The sequence below is a fragment of the Alligator sinensis genome, unplaced genomic scaffold (assembly GCF_000455745.1).
Source record: "Alligator sinensis unplaced genomic scaffold, ASM45574v1 scaffold707_1, whole genome shotgun sequence".
NCBI classification, from domain to species: Eukaryota; Metazoa; Chordata; order Crocodylia; family Alligatoridae; genus Alligator; species Alligator sinensis.
Genome location: NW_005842065.1, coordinates 524,835 through 531,433, shown reverse-complemented (window position 1 = coordinate 531,433; position 6,599 = coordinate 524,835). Strand labels below are relative to the sequence as shown.

At 59.4% G+C, this 6,599-nt stretch overlaps 1 protein-coding gene across 7 annotated transcripts in view; it reads right to left on the bottom strand.

The window, feature by feature from the left end:
* LOC102383543 (phospholipid phosphatase 3-like) overlaps positions 1-469 on the bottom strand; it is a 7,657-nt gene extending 7,188 nt beyond the window's left edge. For 2 of the 7 annotated variants that reach the window (XM_006023350.2, XM_025203960.1), the window contains exon 1: positions 377-467. The gene's annotated coding sequence lies outside the window, so the exon portion shown is untranslated. Of the gene's footprint in view, positions 1-269 lie in introns of all 7 variants that reach the window. The other 5 variants (XM_006023351.2, XM_025203959.1, XM_014519823.2 and 2 more) reach the window with 5 other exon arrangements.
* Positions 470-6,599: the final 6,130 nt, after the last annotated feature.

Below are 6,599 nucleotides of genomic sequence, written 5' to 3'. Positions count from 1 at the left end.
CAGAGCTTCCCCCCTTCCCCTTTTGGTGATGGGAGGGAACCTAGGCATCCAAGTGAGCTCCAAGCTCAGCCCCCTCCCCAGCCTCTAACCAACAGGACCTCATGCCTCTCCCGGACTCGGGGTTGGGGAAAGAACCCTGGCGTCCCAAATACCACCCCTCCCTCCAGGACTAGAGCATAGAGCAGAGAATCCAGGCGGCCGGGTTCCCAGGAACACCCCCATCCTGGAGTAGGGGAGTGAACCCAGGCATCGGGCTCCTGAATTCATACCCTCTAGGACAAGGAGTGTCCGGGCTCCGGGATCTGCCGCCCCAAGATTAGAGCAGAGAGCCCAGGCGTCCGGGCTCCCAACCCCCCGCCCAGCTCTCGGTACCTACCGTGCTCGGCGCTGCGCGACTCCACTGGGGACCACCCGGGCTAGGCTGGGCGGGGCGCAGGGGGCGGGGCAACCGCAGACCCCTCCCTGGCCCCGCCCCCGCTCACCAGTGGAGGGGGGCCGGGGCGGGAATCCGCAGCTCCCCCTCTTGGGGCGCCCTAGTGTAGACGGGGCCGCTGCAGCCCATCGGGGGGCAGCTCGGGAGCAATTAGCCGAGGCTGGGCGGGGCAGTAACAGGGTTGGGGGGCAGATGGTGGGACCCAAGGACCGCCCCCCCGGGCTCCTGAACCCCCGTTGCCCCAGGGGCGCCGCAACTTCCCCATCCCCACTAGGGGGCGCCCTCAGCCCTGCCTCGACGCCAGATGCCCGCCGGTTCGAGCCCCGCTCCCGCCATTCTCCCGTCCGGGGCTCCCAGTTCGCCCAGTATGAACCAGTGCTCCGCTTCCAGGCGCTGGGAGTCCCCCGCGGCGGGGTGGAGGCGCAGCGGTAAGGGGGCAGAGGGCCCAGAGAGAGCCCAGGGTCCCAGCACCCCCTTCCCCAACTCCGCCCAAGAATAATAATGAACATCCGCCAATGGCAGGGGGCTGCAGCAGGCCAGGACGGGGGCAATCTCCCGGGTGCCAGGTTCAGGGCAGGTGGGGGAAAGACCCCAGGCGTCCAAGATTGAAAAGACCGCCCTCCCAGGCCTGCGGGTTTGTAGGGGTGCATCGGCAGGGCAGGGGTTAAGGCCTTGGGGATGGGGGGGGTCTCAGTTTGGGGCCTGTGCCCACTTCTCTCTCCCAGCAAACCCAGTATACTAGGTTGACTGGGGCCAGGCAGGGAGCCCGGACGCCTGGGTCCTCTGCTCAGCTCTCCTGCTCGCTGAAGGGGCTCTGGGGGTTGTTGGAGGGGGACCCTCTTTGTCTAAGTTTCCTTATCCACCAGGCCCCCAGCCCTGCCCCAGCCCTTGCCCTGGCCCCAAGGCAGATGGGGAAACTGAGCCAGGCAGCCCGCATGCCTGGGCTCTCCCCCATGCTCCACCCCGGAGTCAAGGGGATTCCTGGCGGGGCTGATGGAAGGCGGGGGGCGGGGAGGGAGGACAACCGCGCCCCCATGGGGTCTGCCCTCCACCTGCTTCCTCAGGGCCCCATGAAATGGGTATGATCGCGGGTGGGGAAACAGGCAAAGAGCACTGCCAGCCCAAACCCTGCCGAGTCCTCCCAAGCCCTTTGCTGCACCCGGCGGGGGGAAGGGGAGCGCAGCACGGAGCTCCCCCAGGCAGAACCAGTCATGCCAATTTGGTCCCCAGGATCCCCCCAAGCTGGGGAAGCTGAGGCACAGAGCCCTTTCCCTCCGCCTACTTCCTAGGCTGAGCTGGGATCCCCAGTGCTGGGAACTGCCCCGCCAAGGATGGGGGGAGGGGCTGAGCCCCAGGGGGGCCGTGGTGGAGGGGACGGGGAGGAGGGACGGATTGCTCTGAAGAGGGAACTTGGACCGAAACCAAAGTTGGGGGCGGGGAATCCTCATCGCGTCACCGGGGAAATAACACCAGGGCCCAAGTGCTGCCCAGACCCCTCAGGCTGAGACTGGGGGGCTCCAGGTGCTGTCCAGCCCCCCCAGGCTGGGATCAGCGGGTGCTGGGTGCTGTCTGAACCCCCCAGGCCAAGACTGGGGGCGCTAGCACTGTACAAATCTGCCTCTGCTCTCTTGTGCCTCATTCAATCTTTTGGTGTCTGGGGGGTTAGAGCAAGGTGGGGGGCTGGGACCCCAGATGCCTGGGTTCTCTCTCTAGCTCTATGGGGGCGCTTTGCTTTTAGAGCAAAGAGACTTGCAACAGTCTCCCCCCCTGCTTCTCTCCCCACTCCCCCACGGCTGGCAGATGGGAGTGAGCCCCCTCCCTTGTCCCCCAACTCCCTGCCTCAGTTTCCCCACTGGGGGCCATCTCCCCCCCAGCTCTCTTCTCCTTTGCTGGGGCTCCTCTAAGGCCTGGGAAGAGGAAGGTGGAAGCCTATGTGAGCCTGGGGCAGGAAGAGGAAGCAGGTTTCTGGGCCCTGTGGGAGGGGGTAATTCCTCTTCTTGGCCCCCCTCCCCACCACGACCAGGGATTTTACTGTCCCTGGAGTTTCCTGCCCTCCCTGTCCTGGAATTTCTTACCTGTCTCTGTTAGGCTCAACCCCCTCCCCTGATCCCAGTCTGGGTTGTCTGGACAGCATCCAATGCCCCCAAGTCTCAGCCTGGGGGCTCTGTACAGTGCCCAGTGCTCCTCAGTCCCAGCCTGAGGGGTCTGGACAGTGCCTGGTACCCCCGAGTCTCAACTTGGGGGTCTGTACAGCACCTAGTGCAACCCTGATCTCAGGCAAAACTCAGAGCTTGAAAACGCATCTCAGCCCTGAGAAGCCCAATTGGGGCAAGATGCAGTTGGCTCTGGGGAGGGGCAGTGAGGCTGGTTTGAAAGCTGCATAGTTGCTCAGTGCTGAAAGGCGGCCAGCTCTGGGGTGGGACACGGTGTGGTCCAGAGAGCATCACAGCAAAGGTGAAGAGGAGTCATTCGCTTAGCATTGGAGCTGCAGCCAGCCCTGGGGTGGGAGGTGGTATCATCCAGATAGGATGAACAGGGGGCATTTTCTTAGCACAGAAATGCAGCCAGTGGTGGCCAGTTGTACTGCAGGACTCAACAGGGATCAGTCACCCAGCACTAAAAATGCAGCCAGCTCTGGGGTGGAACATGGTATGATCCATATAGGATGAACAGGGAGCATTCACCCAGCACTGAAATGCAGTCACCTCTGGGATAGGATGTGGTGTCTCCCAAGGAGCAGAGCATGGACACCTGGGTTGTATTCCAGCTCTGCAGATGAGTGGGATTGAGTCGAGCCAGGACACCTGGGTTTTCTCCCCAGCTAGGAAAGGGAATGGGATTGACTGCTTAAAGCAGGGGGCTGGGAGCCCGGATGCCTGGGTTCTCTCCCCAGAGTGCTGAAGTAGGCAGCAGCCGGGCATCCCTTCCCGGCATGGGTTGTAGGAAGCACGGAGGCTTCCCTGTGGGGGGGTGGTGCTGGGGAGTCCGGACTCTTGGGTTCCCCCCTAAGTAAGGTAGGGCGGGAAGGGAAGGGAGAAGTAGGGTCAAAAGTTTCAGCTACACAGCAGGGAGGCTGGACTCCTGGGTTCTACATCCGCAGCCCTGGCTCTGGGAAGGGAGTGATGTTGGGTGGTTAAAGGCGGGGGGGCCGGGGGGAGGGCTGGGCTGGGAGCCCAGATGCCTGGCTGTAATCAGGGCCCGGGGTGTCTGGTGCTGTACACACACCGTGAAACACAGCCCAGCCAGGATTAGGGCCCCATGTGTCCAGCGCTATGTGACACAGCCTGGTTGGTGTCAGTGCCCCACGTGTCTGGCATTGTACATACACCATGACACACAGCCTGGCTGGGATTGGGGTCCCATGTGTCTGGTGCTGTACATACACTGTGATACACAGCCCAGCTGGGATCGAGGTCTCATGTATCCAGTGCTGTACACGCACACTGACACACAACCTGCTGGGATCGGGGCCCCACATATCTGGCACTGTACACACACTGTGATACGCAGCCCAGCTAGGATCGGGGCTCGTGTCTAGTGCTGTACACACACCATGACACACAGCCTGGCTGGGATTGGGGCCCCATGTGTCCAGTGGTGTCTGTACACACACTGTGACACAGCCCAGCTGGGGTCAGGGCCCCATGTGTCCAGCGCTGCGCACAGTGTGACACACAGCCCGGCTGGGATTGGTGCCTAATGTGTCCAGTGCCATGTATGCACTAGCAGCCAGGGAAAAGGGAAGGAGGAAGGAGTAGAACAAATCTCCAGTCACTCAAGCTGCAGCCGGGAAACTTTCACTAGGGGAAGTTTCACCACTCTCCCACCCCTGCATCTGTGCCCTCCCCATGCTTCCAGCTACCACCACCCAGGCTGGTTCCTGGCCAGATACGGGAAAGGATAGGCCCTGCTCCCCAGCAGCAAGGCATTCCAGGTTAGGGCCTGTCATTTTCCAGGATAAAAGCCCTACTACTGCTGCCCCAGCCCCTGGTGTGAGCCCTTGGGGATCTGTTGCACGCGGGAGTAAGCGAGAGGTGGCTTTGCACAGGCATTGTGTGAGAGGGATGGACTGTGGCTTCTCTCCCAAGGTGTCTCCTGAGTGCAGTGCATTGTGGGAGAATCACTACGGAGTGGGGATGCACTCCTCCCCCTGCTTTCTTCCAAGGGATCACTAAGCACCTAATTCCCCTGGGCCTGTCATGCCGTGAGCTGTACAGATTCACCAGGCTGGGATTGGGGTTGCTGGGCTCTGTACAGACCCCCCTCCCCTGGCCAGGTTTAGCAGGGTACAGACCTCCCAATGTGGGATCAGGGGTGCCAGGCACTGTCCAGTCACCCCAAGTCAGGATCAGGCCAAGCCAGGCGCTGTACAGACCAATAGTAAACCAAGCCCCTGTGCCTTAGAACTCACTGGACTTGGTCCTTTCCCCTGCACACACCCCTCCTTTCTCTCCCACACTCCTCCTTTCCCCACTCATCCTCTTCCCCACACCCTGTCTTTCACCCATTCTTTCTTTCACGCTCATCCCTTCATTCTCTCCTGCACACTTCCTCTGCCCAGCTCTTCCTGCCTCCCTCTCTCACACTGCTCTTTTCTTTCTGTCCCATGCAGCCCTTTTTCTTCCCCTCTTTCCTGCTTTCTGTCACGTTTCTCTTCCTTCTTGCTCTTGCTTGTGTTTCTTTCTCCCTTCCCTGGCTCCTCCTTTCTCTCATCCTGTTTGTTTCACGCTTTCTCCCACACCCCTCCCTTCTTGCTTCCACTCATTCTCTTTCTCTCCTACACTCCTCCCTTCTCCCTTTCTTTCACTTACATTCTGCTTCTTCCTTTCCCACACCCTCCCTTGTTTCCTGCCACACTCCTTCCTTTTTTCTCTTTCCCCTCCCTTCTTCCCTTCTCTTCCACACTCATTCATTCCTTGACACATTCCTATTTTTTCCTTTTTCATTCTTTCCCTCCATATTTGTCCCTTTGTCCCCATACTCCTTTCCTCCCCTCTCTTCCACACTCATTCATCCCCTCTTCCTCACTCCTCCCTTCCTCCTTTCACCCTCTTTTCTTCCACACTCTCCCTTTTTCTCTCTTTCCCCTTCCTCCCTTCTCTTCCACTCATTCAGTCCTTCTACACCACCCCATCTTTCCTTTTTTCCCCCACTCTCCTCCCTTCTTTCTTTCACCTTCTTCCACTCTCCTCTTCTCTTTCTTCCCTCCTACTTACTCTTCCACACTCCTCCCTTTCCTTCTCTCCCCACTCTCCTCCCTTATTTCATCCTCTCTTCCACCCTTCTCCTTTTCTCTTTTCCCTCCTCCCCTCTTTCTTTCTTTCCCCTTTCACTCTTCCACACTCCTCTCTTCTTTCTTTCACTCCCTTCCTTTTCACACTCTTCTTCTTTGCCCTCCCTTCTTTCCTCCTCCTCTACACTTTCCTCCCTGCTCCTTCCTTCTCTCCCCCACTCTCTTCCCTTCTCTCTCACTCTATCCATAATCCTCTTCCACATGTCTACACTCCTCCCTTTCTCTCCCCACCCTCCTCCTCTTTTGCCCTCTCTTCACCTTCCTCTTCTCTCCTCCCTTACTCTTCCACCCCCTCCCTTTCTCTCTTCCCCCTTCCTCCCTTCTTTCTTACCCTCTCTATCCACACTCCTCCCTTCCACCCGTTCACTCTCTTCCCTTCCACGCTCCTCCCTTTTGCTCTTCCACCCTCCTCCCTTCTTTCCTTCTCTTCCACACTCCTCCCTTTCTCTCCCCAGATTCCTCCCTTCTTTCTTTTGCCCTTTCTTCCACCTTCCTCCTCCTGTCCCCTCCTTTTCTCTTCCCCCTTCCTCCCTTCCTCCTCACCCTCTTTATCCACACTCCTTCCTTCCACCCTTTCACTCTTTTCCCTTTCTCTCTCTTTTTCCTTCCTCCCTTCTTTCCCCCCACTCCTCCCCTTCTTTCCCCCACCCTGTCTTTCCCTCTCACCTCTTTCACTCCTCCTTCCTTTCTCTCTTCCCCACTCCTCCTTCCTTTCTCTTTCCCCCTCGTTCCTTCCACACTCCTCCCTTTCTCTCTTTCCCCTTCCTCTGCCCCCTCTTTCCTCCCCCTCCTTTCTTTCCTTCCGCGCTCCTTCCATCCCCCCGGCTCTTCCTGCCCGTGATGCTCGGAGCCGCCCGCGGAAACCCCGCGGCC